Source organism: Ursus maritimus, unplaced genomic scaffold (genome assembly GCF_017311325.1).
Source record: "Ursus maritimus isolate PB19 unplaced genomic scaffold, ASM1731132v1 scaffold_9, whole genome shotgun sequence".
Classification (NCBI taxonomy): domain Eukaryota; kingdom Metazoa; phylum Chordata; class Mammalia; order Carnivora; family Ursidae; genus Ursus; species Ursus maritimus.
The window spans coordinates 171979-191212 of record NW_024427107.1 but is presented as its reverse complement, the minus strand read 5'-3'; the positions used below and the strand labels follow the sequence as shown (position 1 = coordinate 191212).

At 37.8% G+C, this 19234-nt stretch overlaps 1 pseudogene; it reads left to right on the top strand.

The window, feature by feature from the left end:
* The first annotated feature begins 4150 nt into the window (after positions 1 to 4150).
* LOC121101724 lies at positions 4151 to 5085 on the top strand (annotated as a pseudogene).
* Positions 5086 to 19234: the final 14149 nt, after the last annotated feature.

Genomic DNA, 19234 nt, shown 5'->3' with positions numbered 1-19234 from the left:
GAGGTAAGGGAGGGGCACATGGGGAGGGAGTATGGAGGGTGAGAGAATTCTAAGAATGGTCTCTGTGCTGAGTGTTGATCCACAACCCTGAGTTATGACCTGAGCCAAGAAACAAGAGTCAGATGCTAACCTACTAAGCCACCAGGCACCCCCACTACTGAATTTTAAATATCCTGAATTATAGAACCAGAAGTTTAAATTAGAAAGTAAAAGGACCAAATTTGATTTTTAGATAAACAAATCTGAAAGCAGAGTATAGAAAAGGGGACTAAACTTAGCTAAGATTAGGAGAGAAATCATTCGAGAAATGAAAAATAAATAAACCTGAAATAAAACTGACAGTGGAAATGAGAGAAGGACACAAAAACAGAAATATTCAGGAAGGAGGTAGAATTTCCTATCTGGATATAAAGTGAAAGAGGAGAAAAGGTGCCTCAGAGATTCTTGGATTGGCACTGGAGATAATGTCATGATATTTCCTGAGCCATTAAAAAGAGGATAAAATCATGAGTTCAGCCTTGCACAACTTAACTTTGAAGTGCTTTAAGGATGTCCATTTGTGTACTACAGTATAGTTTTAGATATACTATGCTAGAGTCCAGGAATAGAACTAAGATATAGAAATCTTTATAAGTGGGAGTGGTTAAAACAATAAAAGCATGCTTGAAATGAAAAAAATATTTTAGTTCTCCTGAGTTACATAGATACTAAAAGTAACAGGAAAAAAATCCATGCATCAGTGAAAGACACAAAAAGAAGTTAGAAATACAGAGGAGAAAAATCAAAAGAGCTGTTATACAAATATTTAAAATGCATTCAGCTTCAGTAAGTAACAATGCCTTACAGTCTCTTTAAACAAGGAATTTTTTAAATTTTATTCCAAGATATCAGAAGGTAGACCTTGCTGACATCTGTCAAAGACCTTCTGGAGTTTCTATATGCTCATAATGTCATCTCTAACATGTAGACACTCAAAGGTAGTGATTGCAGCTGCATCTTTGGGCATCACATTAATATTGAATGCAGGAATAAAGAGCCAGAAAAAGAGACTTTCCACATTATTCTTTGTATTTTAATCTGGGAAAGAAAACTTTCCACAGAAGGCACTTTGTTGTGTATCTTATCAAACTCGGCTAGCAGCTTCCTCTTATAACAATCCATGGCCAAGTCACATAGATTATCATATTTCATTTACCTACCTTCTTTCCAAAAATTCAGAAATTTCCATCAAATATGTAAATAAATAGGTGTTCTCTCTTTTAGAAACCATAAGGACATATTAGGAACAAGAAATTTTGGTTGGCAAGGTAAGAGTGGCTTCTGTAAGTGCTTTCTTGTTCTTGGTGTAGGACTTGCCTATTCAAATAACGAACACACCAGCATTGTAAAATGCCATCCAGTTGCAATCATTATAATTCCTTGACCCAAAATTCATTCACGCAGCATTAATGTTCTCCAAGTAAGGAAGCCTGTACATTTCTGGTTAAAATTAGGTATGAAACATGAGGTTTTCTTCATAGTATACCCAGAAATCATCACTTATTGACTGAGAAATATTGGTTTAACGAGGACTAAACTATAAAACTAGTACGCAAAATAGTAAGAATAATAATAGTAACAAATTAATAATCTACTTCTATCGATAATCGCATACTCCGAACCATATATTTCACGAATTTTTCCTTTTCTTGAACTTAGCTTCTGCTTACTGCTTTCATTTCCCTTTTCATAATTATTATTTGTTTTGATCATGCTCACCACAAGTGTAGCTCATACATCACCATACAATGCTATTACAATATCATTGACTGTATTCTCCGTGCTGTAACTTCCATCCCAGTGACTTATTCATTCCATATTTGCAAAGCTTTATCTCCCACTCCCCTTACACTATTTTGCCTCTACCCCAACCACCTTCCCTTGGTAACTACCTGCCTTTCTCTTGTATTTGTAGGTCCATTTCCTCCTTTTCCATAATTTTTATTACAAACACACGCTAATATAGAAAACTAAAAACATAGATGGTCAACATTTTTAGTATTAAAAGTACCTAAAATGTCATTATCCAAAGTTATCTAAAATGTTGATGCATATACTTATATATTTTTGTAGTGTAAGATTATAAAGACTTCACCAAATACTATATTCCTTTGTGAACAATTTTGGTTACTTAATAATTTAATGGACATCTCGACAAGTCAAATTTTGCATCATTTATGATGGCCTAGCTCATCTTATCAAATCCCCTTTCTAAATATCTTTCATTTCTAATTATATCTTTGAAATGTACCTTAATTTTCCTTTTAGATAAATGAATGGATCCAAATACATGTTACTTATATACACATCTTCAACCTTCCTCCTTTTTTTTTTTAAGATTTATTTATTGATTTATTTATTTGAGAGAAAGAGAGGCATGAGGGGAGCAGCAGAGAAAGGGAGAGAATCTCAAGCAGACTCCTGCTGAGGGACAGACACCACCAGGGGCTCCACCCGGGGCCTGGCAGTCTCATCTAATCCTCACATCATGACCTGAGCAAAACCAAAGTTTGAGCAGCTGACCTACTGAACCACCTATGCTCCCTATCTTTAACCTTTCTACTTACCCTTAGTGATAACAGATTTTCCTTTAAAAAGTTGTTTGTAGCCATTTTACTCACCTTCATTTTTTAATGCTTTTTTATTATATTATGTTAGTCACCATACGAGTACATCTCCCGTTTCGATGTAAAGTTCGATAGATTCATTAGTTGCGTATAACACCCAGTGCACCATGCAATACGTGCCCTCCTTACTACCCATCACCACAAATAGCATTTTAAGTAAACTAAGCTTCTGAAATACTCAAAGACAAGCTCTCATGACCTTTATCTCTCATGACTCTCCGGGTTCTGTGGTTTCACATGCTCTTAGTATATCATGATTAAATATTTTGTTTCAGTAAAGACACATTATCTCTCAGTTTTGTGTTTGAATTGCCACTCATTAATCCAGAACAGAACTCTTCTCTCTCTCAATACTAGCAAAGTATGGAGAAGCCCTTTTTCTAGTCTGCTGACACTCTGGGGAGTTTAGATTTTCACCAATTTAAAGTACATCTTAATTCTCCAAGTACTGGTTGGAGTCACAATATTGGAAGATATCAGAGACTAAGCCTATTCATCTTAAGCTATGATTCCTCTTATATGCAACACTTCTTAACTCATTGTCGTCACCTCCACTACTCGTGAGTGATTAATGCCTGAGATTTTATAGGTGCAAGTAAAAAGAATACTCAGAGAGTACATTCTGCTACAGTATGTGTGCAAGCAATATGATTGAGACTAGGCACCTGGGTGGTCTCAGTCATTAAGTGTCTGCCTTCAGCTAGGTCATGATCCCAGGGTCCTGGGATGGAGACCCACATCGCATTGGGCTCCCTGCTCAACAGGTGGCCTGCTCCTCCCTCTCCCACTCCCACTCCCTCTGCTTGTGTTCCCCTCTCTGCTGTGTCTCTCTCTGTCAAATAAATTTTAAAATCTTAAAAGAAAAAAACAAATATGATTAAGACTTGAAACATTCTTGGAGTGCCTGGGTGGCTCAGTCAGTTAAGCATCTCTCCCTTCGGCTCAGGTTATGATCTCAGGAGTCCTGGGATCGAGTGTCTATCGGGCTCCTGCTCAGCGGAGCAGAGCCTCCTTCTCCCTCTCTCTATGCCTGCTGCTCCCTGCTTCTGCACGTCACACACCCTCTCTCTCAAATAAACATATAAAATCTTTTTAAAAAGAGTCTGAACATTCAAATCATGTGCTGACTATTTATGACTGGAGAGATGTTCTTGAATACATGGAGAAGACTGAAGAAGCCCAAATTATTGCACACATGAACACTAGTAAAAGCTCTCTACTAGTAAGATGCTACTCTTGCTCCTAATTCCTCCACTTTACCTGCCTTATTCCCACGATTTCATTCCGTCACCTAGCCTAACTTTTCATTATCTCATTTCTATGTTTTATCTTCATTTCTCCCACCCCCTCCGTATGTGTTCTACTTTCTAAATTAGACACCTGCAACATATTTCCCACAAAACCATTAAGTTTCCATATTTCCTCATTTTCCTTATTTTCTAACTTTAGAAAATACTTCAGCATCTTCCCTACTGATTGAGCCAATGGATGCAACAAATGACTCTGTGGTATCTGAATTTGTATTGATTGGACTTTTCAAATTCATGGAAGATGCATCTTTTTCTTTTGGTTCTTCTCTGTGTTCTATATGGGAATTATCCTGGGAAACCTCTTCATTGTGTTCCACGGTAATTATTGACTCTCATTTACACACCCCGTGGTACTTCCTATTGGTCAACTCTCTCTTCTTGATCTAGGTCTGTCCTCTACCACAGTCCCCAAAAGCGATCTTTAATCTTTCCACTAACTGCAACATCATTTTCCTATCAAAATGCATGATACAGATATTTTTATTCATGTCACAGGTGGAGGTGAGATGGTGCTGCTCACAGCTCATGGCATATGACCGGTACACTGCAATCTGTAAGCCTCTCACTACCTGACCATCATGAGACCCAAAATGTGTGTTTCCTTTGTAGTGGCTGCCTGTATAGGGATAATCCCATGCTGTCTCTCAGTTTTGTTTTTGTCATAAATTTGCCCTTTTGGCCCTAATGAAGTAGATAGTTTTTACTGTGATTTCCGGTTCATGAAACTTGCTTGTGTAGACACTTATAAGCTAGAGATTTGTAATCATTCTAACAGTGGGTTTTATATCCATGACTACCTTCTTCTCTTTAATTATATCCTATATCTTCTCATTTTGGTCACTGTCTGGAAACGATCTTCAAGGGGACTTGTCCAAACGCATTTGTCACATTGTCAGCTCACATCACTGTAGTGATTTTATTTTTACACCATGCATGTTTCTCTACCTGTGGCCTTTCCCCACAACATCACTGGATAAGTGTTTGTTCATTGTTGACTTTGCTATCACCCCCTTGAATCCTGCAATCATACATTAAGAAACAAAGACATGAGAGTGGCTATGAGAAGACTGGGCAAATGGAAGTTGCTGGGTCCTATGGATCTGCATTGAGATGGAGCAGATCTAGGATACAAGCACGCTCAGGCTCACCAAGAACACTGCTAGTCATGTGACTGTCATCATTACAATGTAAGAGAGCTACTACTGTCATGATAGTCAACAAAGGTCCCCTCTGTAGAAATTGATTGAGTCAAGAGGTGACTTTATTTTTGCTAATGACAGGGACAGAATTGGTATCACTTACTGACATTGAGAAGGTGAAACAGAAAAGTGAGCTGATTCATAAGAGTAAACTTAACATTCAAATACCATTTTCTTGACTTGATCATTGTTTTACTCTCAACTATGAAGACATACCTCAAAAGTGATAAATATATCTCATGGTAACTTATGAATTTAACAGATAAAAGTGTGACTTTGAATAAATCAAAATCAATAAATTCTATTTTTCAATTCCAATTTTAATTCTAATTTAATTTAGAATAAAGAACAAATCAACTATGTGTTACTTAGTTATGCTATTTTATTTTTTTGTTTAGATTTTATTGGCTGTAAATAGAGGGATATTCTTTAACACTATGAGTATTTCAAATAAACACAAACCAGAGATTTCTGAACCTTGTCTCATTTTCTACTATTCTAAAATAGAAGATTTTCAAATATTTCAATTATCTAGTTTATTCTCAAAAAAAAAAAAAAACACCATAAAAATAATAGCAGTTTCATGGCACCTGGGTGGCTCAGTCAGTTAAGCACCTGCCTTTGGCCCAAGTCATGATCTTGGGGTCCTGAGGATTGAGCCCTCCATGTGGGACTCCACTCAATCAGGGAGTCTGCTTTTTCCTCTATCTCTGCCACTCCCCCAGCTCATGCTCTCACTCTTAAATAAATAAAATCTTTTTAAAAATTAATTATACTTATTAATTAAATTAAAACTAATATGCTGTTTGATTCTAAAGAGAAAAATTAATCAGGTGTGTGTTTAGAGATTCTGGTTTTTGTTGGGCTGTTTGCTGGTCAGACAAAATATACCCCAAGAACTTGTAAGTCTTTGATAAATATAAAACCAAAAGTAGTAAGGTATGCGTTCAATTCAATTGAACATTTCTATACTCAAGGAGAAAATGCTTTATTAAAGTTACACATAACTTTTCACATATTTATTTCTACTGCTCTGTAAATAATATCTAGCTCACTTAAGGAAACTAATGCCGAAATTTGTCATCGTGTTCTCCAGAACCTTTCCAAAAACATTCTGCTTCCTCCATGTAAAATTAATCCTTTATACTTAATTTAATGCTTTGGTGTCATCTGATGGGAAGTTCTTTACTTGATCATTGCTAAACACTCCCTCTTACAAATAATCCACTGGGCTTCACGAGACACTACAGGTTCCTGTTTCTCCTCCTACTCTTTGAATTCTTCCCAGTAGCAGCCTCGGTTCTCTCACCTGCTCACCACCCACCAAACTCAGTGTTCCTCAGAACTGCATCTTTGGCCTTTCTCACTCCATAGTCTATGCCTAGGTGGCATCCAATCCCCTGGCTTTAATTACCATCTCAGCTAGGGGCTTCAAGGCTGGGGTATTATTTCTGAGTTCTCCTTCATAAATCTAACTGCCTACTGACTTGATGCTTCAAGAGCATCTCCCACTTCACAGATCTGAAACTAAACTAACTGGCTCATCTCGAAACTGCTCTTCTCTCAGGTCCTTAGTCACAATAAGTGGCCACTTAACCAGTTCCTCAAAATATAGAAGTAAAAATGGACTCCTCCATCCGCAATCCCCAAATATTCAATAAATCAGCAAATTCTATTAATTCCAACCTCTAAACACCTCTAAATATGTCCTTTGTTTTCTTCCAAATATCACCATTCTTGTCTAAGTCTTCACATGTCATTTTTCAAATTGAGTATTAAGTCACTATGTGTCTTCCCCTTCAAAGCTCATTTGCCTTTATTCCCATTATCTACATACAAAATGAGAGATTTTTAAGTATAAATTTAAGCACATGATTATTCTCCTAAGACCTTTCACATACTTGCCAATGCTCTTAAATTAAAATACTCCATTTCAAGATTTATCAGGCCATCCAAGACCTGGCTCTCATCCTCCTCTCCAGGGGCTCAGAGAACAACATGTTCTTGCCTCTACAATGCCAGAGGAAATTTGGTTTCCTTTGCTTGCCTAAAATCTTCATTCTCTCTCCTGGCACCTGGCTGGCTCAGTCCCTTAAGTGTCGGAGTCTTGGTTTCAGGTCAAGTCATAATCTCAGGGTCATGAGAGACTTGACTCTGCACAGTACCGTGTTCAGGCTCTGCACCTGTGGACAGATTCTGCTTGAGATTCTCTCCTGTCCCACACCCTCTTTCAGCCTCTCTCTCTCTCTCTCTAAAATGAATACATAAAACCTTTTTAAAAATAAACTTCATTCTCTCTCATCTTGAGGCTTTGCACTGGGTAATCATTCTGTCTGAAACATCTGCCCTTCATGCTTTGCCTATTAACATCTATTAATTCTACAAATCTCAGTTTCAACATCATTATATCAAGACACACTTCCAAGAACCTGGGTCCAGGAGAGCTCCTTGCATTGTATATATCATAGCACTCCCTAGTGTCATGTTTATAACATCAGCCACACTCATAACTTCTTATTCAACATATGTCTTTCATTACATTTTTAAGTTCCACGTGAGGAAGGGGCTGGGTGCATCATGGTTACTGCTATAACGTTAATGAGTAACAACTCTACAGAAAATGCTCAACAAATATTTATCATTAAACAAATGAATAAAACCAACAAAGAGTAAAAACAAGTAACGTGAATAATTTCTTGAATACTGTTTGGGCTCTCTTTGTACATTCAATCAAAGGTCACAGGATTACAGTATTTCCAATCTCTTTTCTCCTTTTCAGTTAATGTTCTCTGCTCCCTGTGTCCTCAATACTCTACAGTGAAGTCTACTAATGAGTACCTTTGTAAACTTAAGCCAAGTCAAAGCTTGGGCCAATCTCAGCTGGGGCGGCCTATAAATCAGTGGTCTTCACCCTCTTCTGATACTTCCAGGTCTCATAAACCCTACATTAGCAACCCCAGCTCCTGTTGACCCAGCAGCCTTCTCTGTGGCCAGCCAAGATCCATTCCTCAGAGGATGGCTCACGTCACAGCTTGCCCTGTGTCTGCCTGGCCAACTCCTTAGGACTTTATTTCTACCTAGATACCTCCTCATATTCATCTTAATATGCTGTTCTGCCCTTGCTATCCAGTGACTGACTTAGAACACAGGTATATCAGGACAGGAGCACACTGACATGATAGAATGATTTTATGGGATACTGGGCTGTAGAAGAGCTTCCTTTGGGGGGCTGTGAGGCAATAAGAGAAATTCTTCATCTCATCTTAGAGTAGTTGTGCTTCTTCCAGGCAAATAAATTACTTTTACCTCATCTTATATATACTATGATTCATGTAATTAACCATGCATCCCTATTTATATTTTTAATGTATCAGCCTACATTATTTCCTTCCAGTTTCTATCCTTAAGTACACTTTGCAATGTCAATACCTTTTGAAATTTAATTTGAGACTCTCATCTGAAGCAAGAGAAGTATGATGTTCCCTGTTTCTGAACTGAGAAAATAAAATAAAGCTCTAAACAAATACAACTCTAAAACAAAGATCGGTCCTCCACACTCTGGGGCTCCTGATAGCTTGAGATCAGGTTCTTATATCTCCACATCAAAAATAGATAAAGCCTTGCTTTTACAAGATACACCAGGCTGGTATCAATGACTTGTTATAGGTCCTCTGAATGAGTCCCTCCCTCAGGTAAACATGCTCCTCTTAGGAACAACTCAAAATAACTCCCTACATTTCCTCTTTCTCTTTTGTATCTTTTCCCTGATCTCTTAAGAAACTGATCCAATTATATACAAATCCTTACTTGTATCCAGTCAACTCAGGAAAAATAAGGGTCAAAGCATTCAAGAAGATCTTCTATCCCCAACACTCCAAAGTTTGGGACCACAGGTAAACATACACAGGGAAACATTGGCTATGGATTCATAAGAGGAAAATGATCAATACATTCCCCACTGTCAGTTGTAAGAATTATCTTTACATATCAGGGTTTTGTGTGGCAACTATTTCTTCAAGTTTGGTACATGAGTGAAGGTATGTCTCAGGATATGTTTCACATCCTTATCTGCTATTATCAATGCTTTCCAAACACTTCATAGTTTTTACGTAGGGATATTTTTACACAAACCAACATACTGCCTGGAAACCTTCCTCTTCCCTCTCTTTCATTACCAGGCAATGTCTCTATCACCATTTCTTTAATAGGGAAACCAGTGTGACTCAAGCATTCAGTCCACCAAGAGTAACTAATACCAGGCTCAGTACTGACCTTCTCTGAGACAACAGATCACTCTCCTGCATAGCAAAATAACTTCTATTTCCCATTTTGAAGAATCTTTATATATAGCTTTACTTTCAGGGAAGATAATGTACAGAAATTAAGATCTAAGCTCTCTGAATTTCTTCTCCTAAAAATGTACATCCTATGGCTGAACAGGCAGATAGGAAAGATGCTTTTAATATAAAACTGCACTTGTCAGAGTTGCATCCCTCTCTATTCCCTTTAACTTCCCTTGGTTTCTGCTCTTCTGTAAAATACTGTGTCAGAAGTTTTTATTGAAAATATTTTCATCCTTTTTCTACACCATCACTCTTATTCTCAAATTTCAATCACTGCATTGCATTGTCTTATCAAATCAATTCTACACACACACACACACACACACACACACGCACAATCTTTTGATGTTTGTCTCCTTGAAGTGAAGATTTTCCAAGATTCATGGCTTCTGACTTTTGTGCTCTCCAAACTTATTTTTATTTTTTTCCCCACTTTGTAAAGCAGACATCTGTCCTCAGCTATTCTGCCCTATTTGAGAACCAAATTCTGTTTTAAATAAGAGCAAAGGAAGTCTCAATCCCCCACCTCCAGGATTCTGGTGTAGTTCTCTCCTTCAGTATTGTTTACCCACATTTGAAGGAACCAGCTAATGCCTCGTCTGGAGAGGCTATGCTCAGAGTCAGAAAACTGACTAGGTTGTGTGAAGAAACAGGAAAGGGGGTTAGCAAAAGAACTCCGGAATGGCAAAAAAAAAATGTCTTTCAGGAAGGGAAGCCAATTTTATTTTAAATGAAATTCAAACTCAGGGTTGAATTGGGCACTTCCAATTAGGTTAGAGTGATCCTATCAAATATAAGTCATTTTAGCTTTTTCATGACTCTATTAAGCAGGTGCAGAGCATTATTGAGGAAGACCATTGACTGGAAGTTAGGCTGACTTCTAGCTCTGGCTCTGCGAATGTATTGCTGAGAACACACTGGCTCACGGGTTGGCACTCACCTGTAAAATGAAATAACTGAACACGATATCTCAATGTTCTTACCCACTTCTATACAAATCTATAATTTGACCATCTATTTAATATGTATCTATATTTCCTGTTTAAAGATGGCCCCACAAGCCCTGAATGACTGAAAATGTTTTGTCTCCAACAAGAATGATAACAAACCCTATGGATATTTAGCTTCTGAAGTCCTGAGAGCTTCAAAAAGCCTACTAGGGTTTTCTAAAAGGGTAGAGCACAGTATTTTTCTCCAAACAAGCTCTCTCAGGTATTAATTCCAAAATATGTTTGTAACAGAAAGGGTAGAAATTTCTTCACTCAGTTAAATACTCACTTTTATGTATATATAACTAGGTCATCCTCAGGAAGTACAAGCTTGTGAGAAGGTATTATTAAACTCAATTCTCTCTATATATTTGGAAGGGCTACTGTTTTATTTCTACATGAATAATTTAATACTCTAGTTTCTAGGAAATTCATTCATCACATATTTCCTGGTTTTTCTATGTGTGAGCCACTGTTTTAGGCAGGTGATAGATAACAGCGTTAGACAAAGCAGAGAGGGTCTTATGTCATAAATTTTAATTTTATATTTAAGAAAAGTTATAAAATCCTCCTTATTTGTCCTTTAGATTTTCTTATCCTTTCCTGTCTCCTCTCTTACTCTTCTAGTCTCTTTCAATCCATCTTCATTGTTCCTCTTCTTTTCTTACGTTCCTTACAGATGCTACTGACCTGACTTCTATCACATTGATTGCACTAACAGTTCCACGCTTTTGTATTGTGACTGTCTCATTTATGAATGATTAAGATCATTAACAGATTGAATTATATGTTTTAAATAGAAGTTTAGAGTCTTTAAGCCAACAGGTTCACATATTGTAGGATTTTCCTGTTTAAAAAAGTTAATTATCACTCAAACTCCAAGATACACATTTCAGCAGTAATTAACCTAAGAGTATAAAAATGTCCAAGTCTCACAAATTAATTCAGTGACTTCAATTGATTCTGTAAGATGAAACACCCATTTTCATGGTGAGAGTCCTCAAGTATTAGCTTTATATATTCATCTCAGTTTCATCTGAGGATAGAACACATGGTCCTAAGAAGTTAACATAATTCTTCATCTGCAACTTTATTAAAGGCACTGAATTGGGTGGTGAGTTTAGGAAGTCACCAAACACCTTCTGCTCAGCAAGTTATTGTAGAGGGTATTTGCCATGAAATTTTCCAGGGATGATGTCATTAATTCTATAATACTTCCTAGATTCAAATCTCCTCCCCAAATTCTTTTTGTCCCCAAGTCCCTGTAACTTGGACTTAAACATGGGTAAAAATTGCAGTGATAGTAGTATGAATGAATTGAAAATGGTAAAACATAGAGGGGATTCCTGTCCACGATGGTGATGTAAGAAGATGTCCTGGAACTCCTCCTCCACAGACCACCACATCTATACCTATTTATAGAGCAATTCCTCCTCCTAAAGAACTGAGGGCTGACTGAACATCTTCTGCACAAAAGATTGGATTGAAGGGTAAGAGAAAATAGCCAGAGAGGGGAGACAAAGACACAGTAAGGAAGGAACTTCCACCACTGTGCAAACTGCAGTGGGAGAGAGATCAGACTGAGGTACTGGAAGTGAATTTGTCTACCCTGGGGCATAGAAAAAGCTACGGTTTAAAAGAGCAACTAGTATATAATATAGCCTATCTTAGAACTTCATCAGCAGGCAGGGGAGCTGTTGAACTATCTCTGAATTGGAGGAGCTAGCAAGTGCCACAGCTTACACTCCTCCACCTTGACAGTGCAGACCGTAACTATCAATAATAACTTAAGAAAAATAATAATTACTTTAAACATAAATTGTTTAATGCTCCAAAAGACATAGGCAGAATGGATTAAGAAAATAAGACCCGCCTATATACTGCCTACAAAAAAGACTCACATTAGACACAGACACATACTACTAAAAGAGAGCAGATAGAAAAAATGTCTCCATGCAAATTAAGGAGGAAAAAGCCAGGTAGCAATAATTATATCAGACAAAACCAAATTTAAAACAAGCACTGGAACAAGAGACAAAGTAGAGCATGACACAAACAATAAAGGAACAAACCCAACAAGCAAATGTAACAATTTTTAAGTATCTATTCTCCCAAATCAGATCTATAAACACAGAGAACAAATAGTCAGTTGCCACTAGGGAGTGAAGAAGGGAGCAGGAGGGATAGGGCAAAAGAGGTGAAGGGGAGACGGAGACACAGGCTTACAGTTATAAATGAATAACTCAAGAGAATATAATGCACAGCAGAGGGAATGTAGTCAATGATATTGTAATTGCATTGTATGGTGACAGATGGTAAGTACACTTGTGGTAAGTATAGCACAACCTATAAAGAATGAATCAATATGGTTTACACTTAAAACTAATGTAACATTATATGTCAATTATACTCAAATAACAAAAAGTGTGAATAATATCTATGCTCTCAACATGGGAGTATCTAAGTCTATAAAGCAAATATTAACAGACATACAAGAAGAAATTGACAATAATACAATAATAGTAGGAGACATTAACATTCCACGTACATCAGTGGATAGATCACACAGGCAGAAAAGTCAATAATGAAACAGTGCTTGAAATGACACATTAGGACAAACAGACTTAACAGATACATTCAAAACATTCCATCCAAGGCTTTGGATGGCTCAGTCAGCTAAATGATCACATCACGTCAGGGTCATGAGATCAGTCATGTTGGGCTCTGTGTTTAGTGCAGAGTCTGCTTGAGATTCTCTCACTGTCCCTCTCCTTCTGTCACTTCCCCCACTCACATGCACTCTTCTCTTTTCTCTCTCTCTCTAAAATAATAAATCTTTGAAAAAAAATCTATTCAAAACAATATACATTTATTTCAAGGGTTATGAAACTTCAAGATATCACATGTTGGGCCACAAAACAAATTCCCAATAAATTCAAAAGATTAAATCATATCATGCATCTTTTCCAACCACAATTATATAAGCTTATTTTTATTGACTGGTCCCAGGCCGTGCCCCTTGTTTTATAGGGATCTTAGAGATGTGGGCTTCTTCTTTAAAGATTTTATTTATTTACTTATCTGAGAGCGGAACAGACAGCAAGAACGGAACAGAAGCAGGGGAGTGAGAGAGGAAGAATCAGGCTCACAGCGGAAAAGCCCGATGAGGGACTCCTTTCTGAAATGCTGGGATCACGCCCTAAGCCGGAGACAGGCGCTCAATGACTGCGCCACCCAGGCGCCTCTCACTTCCAGGGCCGGTGCGTCTCTGTCCTTTGTGTTTCTAATGCCGCCAGCCACCGGCCGCCCCGCACGCTCCCAGGTCTCCAGGTCTCAGTCTATGCCCGGTGAGCACACCTCGATTCCGGAGTTTCGTGAGAAGCCTGGTGGCGTGCGCACCCGGTTCAGGGTCTCAGTCTGCTGTTTCACGGGTGCAGACAGTGAGTCTGCCCGCTCCCCCATGCAGGTGGCCCGCCAGCTGCCTCGCGCGCGCTCCGGGAGCTCCCGGTCTCAGTCTGGATCCCGTGAGCACACCGGGATTCCAGTGTTCCGGGAGATGCCTGGTGGCGCGCGTTCACGGCTCACCGGTCTCAGTCCGCTCTCTCGCGGGGGCCCTCTGTGAGTCCGCCCGCTCCCCCGTGCAGGTGGCTGCTGCTTCCCGGCGCCCAAACGCGGCGGCTCCCTCCCCCTTCCGTTTATCTTCCGATATCTGTGCACGGTTTACAGCTCCCCTCTTGGTACCTCAATACTCAGCACTGGAGATGTTCATTTGTAGAGATCCAGATGTATCTTCCTGCATCTCAGGCTGATTCCGTGGTTATTTAGGCTGGTCTGGTACCTATCCAGCTCGACTCAGGGGACCGGCTGAAAAAGGGGTCCCCTATTCCTCCGCCATCTTAACTCCCCCCCTATAACTTTCTGTCTTAAGAAATGGTGGCGACTCAAAAGGGTGTGAACTGTCTGTGCGTCTCAATCCCTCGAAACTCCTGCTGAGTGAGACCTGCACCTGAATAGGTACAAATGAAACCTGCTAACTCCCCAGCAACTGGTTACATTTTGTCCCCAAACCTTCCTTCCTCATTACCTCAAGGTTCCTTCTACTCCTGCTCTCTACTTGAATGATTTTCACTCATATAGTTCTATATATGTCCTGGTCTCATTTTCATAATTTCAATTGTATTGTGAGGTGAATTTATCTTCAAACAGCCCGTATCTTCTTTAAATTGATATGTGAAGGGGCTGCAATTTTTCATCGCTTTTTTCTCTAATATTGGATTCGTGGAAATAAAACATTATGTTTTGGATATTTCATTCCAACAGAGCACAGTCTAGTAGAGCAAGCTATCCCTATCTTTGGAAAGCAAAAATAAGTCTTAAGAAACATCACTGTTATTTTAAAAAACTTACAGAACACTTATTATGTGCCACAGCATGCTCTGCTGTTCTCCATGTATTAACTCGTATAATTCTCACAACAATGCTATAAGGTAAGTACTTTATCATCTCTATTTTACAGATGAGGAAATTCAGGGACAGAGAAGTGAAGCAACTCGCTCAAGAACACATAGTTCATAAATCAAGGAGATGGAGATTCGAACCCAGGTAGTCTGTCCCCAGAATGTTTGTTATTAGTTACTAAATAATAGTGCTATTTATTAAATTGCTCCTATATAATTTTTCGTATTCCCTCCACTAATTTCAAATTTCCTCTGGAAATTAGAAAATCAATAAATGTCACTTGCAATAAATATAGAAAGGAAGAGTTCATATTTAGGAAAAAAATAAAATCACCTAAGTCCCACAACCTAGAGACATTGTGGTATAATGTCTAAATATTTTCATAGATACATTTACATTACATACAATGTCTTGTGTTTTATAATCTTTTCTTACTTAATGACAAAGTATCTTTTCAGTTTCATTTAACCAAAGTTCTAATTTGTTCCATGTACGCTGAAATCTTATAAACATAGTTTTAAGTATATATAAAAGTTCTCTTCCTTGTTCATGTAGCAAATAGCTTCTCATAGGCTATTATGATAACTGTCCTCTCCTTCTAAATTACTGAATTTTTCCAAATATATGGTGATGCCTTTTTGTTCAGCAATATTTCTGTAGCATGCTTTAATATTTCACTGTAATGTGAGGAAAGTTCCAGATATTCTGTAATGACTATACACATTTTATTGGAGGCAAAAAATGAAGAGGAAAGTTTGTACTTTTGTTAGTTTTACTGTATTATATTAAGGATCTATATGGGAATGCGGGGTGTGGAAGTCACTCTGTGAGGAAATTGTCATGACAAGGAGGTCGCTGGCTTCCAGACTGGTTTCTATTCTCCCATCTGTGTGCAGGTGTCAATAAGCATAATCTGCAAAGTCATCTGAAAATTTACTCTCCACCAAATCTCCCCTAGGGGCTTCTAAGCCCCTGATTTTGCCCCATGTCTTCTTGAACTTCCCAGTATGAATGTTTGGGAAGACTCTCATTTAATAGTGCCTATGTAGTGCCAGAAATTGTGCTAACTACTGGGGTATACAAAGTTAGCTAAAAGCTCCTTTTCTCAAAGAAATCACAGTTGATAATGAAGAACTAATACGCATAAGAAATTATAATATACTTAATATAAAAAAGTTATGTCGGGTTTGGTCAGCAAACCCTGAGACAGCGAATGAAAAGATTACTCCAGACACCTTAGCAGGAGAAAGGAGAGGACCTGGGGATCAGACACTCTAGTGGTGAAAGGTCCCTAGCCAGACTCTGCCTCCACCTTTATTGTGAATGTTATCAATACAACAATGGAATAAGAAACACAAGAAGGAATGTGACACTGTAATGATCCAGACAGTGGCATAGGGAGTATCCTCTGAATAGAACAAGCTGTGCTCATGACATGCGTGCAGACAGGGAGTGTGTGGAGTGCGTGACCTTCAAAGAAAAGGTTTCTCCTAAGTCAAGCATTTACTCCCTGGATGAGTACACTGAGCCTCAATGAGGATCCAGCTGTTTTTAGCCCAGCAACTCTAAAGGAGGCCCAGTTTTTCAGATACTCCTTCTTTGTTTTTTGACTAGTCTCATCCAGGGAGACATGAGTTTATTAAATCTTCTCTAGCCAGGCACTATGAATTCCCACAAAGTTACAAGATTTAACAATAGTTCATAGACACTATTTTGCATGGGGTCATCAATGAATATTTCATAGTAGCTAGCATTTAATCTAAGTTTTGAAGGATAACGGAAAAGGGGAATTAATATTTCTGCCAGAAAGTTATACCCATATACTCTCAAATCTGCATACCATCTGGAGAAGTTAGACACCTCCCATTTTATGGACAAATAAATATCATCAGCATAACTGGCTACCCTACCCCAGTTTATATAGCTCACAGGAGGCAGGACTAGAATGGCAACCAAGTTATTGGGTCTAAGAGCCAAAGATGGTTCCACTTTGTAATGACAAGGAATAACACACATGAAAGTATATGGAAGAGCTGAAATGTGAAAAAAATATAGTAATGTGTTCAGTTCATAAAAGTTCTTATATGATACACAGTTGAATTTTATTTTGTAAGGTTTTATATTTTTATTTATTTGAGAGAGAGAGGAGGTAGGGAGGGGCACATGGGGAGGGAGAAGGAGGGTGAGAGAATTCTGAATGGTCTCTGTGCTGAGTGTTGATCCCACAACCCTGAGATTATGACCTGAGCCAAAACCAAGAGTCAGATGCTTAACCTACTAAGCCACCCAGGCACCCCCACTACTGAATTTTAAATATCCTGAATTATAGAACCAGAAGTTTAAATTAGAAAGTAAAAGGACCAAATTTGATTTTTAGATAAACAAATCTGAAAGCAGAGTATAGAAAAGGGACTAAACTTAGCTAAGATTGGAGAGAGAAATCATTCAGAAATGAAAAATAAATAAACCTGAAATAAAACTGACAGTGGAAATGAAGAGAAGGACACAAAACAGAAATATTCAGGAAGGAGGTAGAATTTCCTATCTGGCATATAAAGTGAAAGAGGAGAAAAGGTGCCTCAGAGATTCTTGGATTAAGCACCTGAGAGATAATGGTCATGATATTTCCTGAGCCATTAAAAAGAGGATAAAATCATGAGTTCAGCCTTGCACAACTTAACTTTGAAGTGCTTTAAGGATGTCCATTTGTGTACTACAGTATAGTTTTAGATATACTATGCTAGAGTCCAGGAATAGAACTAAGATATAGAAATCTTTATAAGTGGGGAGTGGTTAAAACAATAAAGCATGCTTGAAATGAAAAAAATATTTTAGTTCTCCTGAGTTACATAGTAATACTCAAAAGTAACAGGAAAAAAATCCATGCATCAGTGAAAGACACAAAAAAGAAGTTAGAAATACAGGAGAAAAATCAAAAGAGCTGTTATACAAATATTTAAAATGCATTCAGCTTCAGTAAGTAACAATGCCTTACAGTCTCTTAAACAAGGAATTTTTTTAAATTTTATTCCAAGATATCAGAAGGTAGACCTTTGCTGACATCTGTCAAAGACCTTTTAGACTGGAGTTTCTATATGCTCATAATGTCATCTCTAACATGTAGACACTCAAAGGTAGTGATTGCAGCTGCATCTTTGGGCATCACATTAATATTGAATGCAGGAATAAAAGAGCCAGAAAAAGAGACTTCTCCACATTATTCTTTGTATTTTAATCTGGGAAAGAAAACTTTCCACAGAAGGCACTGTTGTGTATCTTATCAAAACTCGGCTACATGCCCCTCTTATAACAATCCATGGCCAAGTCACATAGATTATCATATTTCATTTACCTACCTTCTTCCAAAATTCAGAAATTTCCATCAAATATGTAAATAAATAGGTGTTCTCTCTGTTTTAGAAACCATAAGGACATATTAGGAACAAGAAATTTTGGTTGGCAAGGTAGAGTGGCTTCTGTAAGTGCTTTCTTGTTCTTGGTGTAGGACTTGCCTATTCCAAATAACGAACACACCAGCATTCTGTAAAATGCCATCCAGTTACCAATCATTATATTCCTTGACCCAAAATTCATTCACGTGCATTAATGTTCTCCAAGTAAGGAAGCCTGTACATTTCTGGTTAAAATTAGGTATGAAACATGAAGGTTTTCTTCATAGTATACCCAGAAATCATCACTTATTGACTGAGAAATATTGGTTTAACGAGGACTAAACTATAAAACTAGTACCAAAATAGTAAGAATAATAATAGTAACAATTAATAATCTACTTCTATCACGTATACGCATACTCCAACCATATATTTCACAGAATTTTTTCCTTTTCTTGAACTTACTTCTCTTACTGCTTTCATTTCCTTTTCATAATTATTATTGTTTTGATCATGCTCACCACAAGTGTAGCTACCATACATCACCATACAATGCTATTACAATATCATTGACTGTATTCTCCGTGCTGTAACTTCCATCCCAGTGACTTATTCATTCCATAATTGCAAGCTTTATCTCCCACTCCCCTTTACACTATTTTGCCCATACCCCAACCACCTTCCCCTTGGTAACTACCAGTTTCTTCTTGTATTTGTAGGTCCATTTCCTCCTTTCCATAATTTTTATTACAAACACACGGCTAATATAGAAAACTAAAAAACATAGATGGTCAACATTTTTAGTATTAAAAGTACCTAAAATGTCATTATCCAAAGTTATCTAAAATGTTGATGCATATACTTATATATTTTTGTA